Genomic DNA, 908 nt, shown 5'->3' with positions numbered 1-908 from the left:
TCATCATCTTCCACATTCTCATCCTCATCCTATCCTCCTCCTCGTCCTATCCTCATTCGGATTCTCGTCCTCATCCTATCCTCTTCCTCCTACTCATCCTCCTCATCCTATCCTCATCCTCTTCCTTATCCTCATCCTATCCTCATCCTATCCTCGTCCTCATCCTATCCTCACCCTAACCCTCATCCTCATCCTCATTCTCATCCTCACCCTCATTCTCATCCTCATCCTATCCTCATTCGCTTCCTCATCCACATCATCATCCTAATCCCGTCCTCATCCTCATCCTCATGCACATCCTATACTCATCCTCATCCCCATCCTATTCTCATCCTCATCCTATTCTCCTCGTCCTCATCCTCATCCTATTCTCCTCGTCCTCGTCCTCATCCTATCCTCACCCTAACCCTCATCCTCATCCTCATCCTATCCTTATCCACTTCCTCATCCACATCCGAATCATATCCTCATCCTCATCCCCATCCTATTCTCATCCTCATCCTATCCTCATCCTCCTCCTATCCTCATCCTCCTCCTATCCTCATCCTCCTCCTATCCTCATCCTCCTCCTATCCTCATCCTCATCCTATTCTCCTCGTCCTCATCGTCATCCTCATCCTCATCCAATTCTCCTCGTCCTCATCGTCATCCTCATCCTCGTCGTCGTCCTCACCCTATCCTTATCCTCATATTTTCCACCTTCTCATCCTCATCCTATCCTATCCTCATCCTCCTCCTATCCTCATCCTCATCCTCATCCCCATCCTATCCTAACCTCATCCTCGTCCTCATCCATATCCTATCCTCATCCTCATTCTCGTCCTCATTCTATCCTGATCCTTATCCTCTTCCTCATCCTCATCCTATCCTCAACCTCATCCTCATCCTCATCCTATCCTCATCCTCAT

This window comes from Lupinus angustifolius, unplaced genomic scaffold (assembly GCF_001865875.1).
Source record: "Lupinus angustifolius cultivar Tanjil unplaced genomic scaffold, LupAngTanjil_v1.0 Scaffold_268, whole genome shotgun sequence".
NCBI lineage: Eukaryota > Viridiplantae > Streptophyta > Magnoliopsida > Fabales > Fabaceae > Lupinus > Lupinus angustifolius.
The sequence above is the reverse complement of the archived record's forward strand: the minus strand, read 5'-3'. Positions refer to the sequence as shown.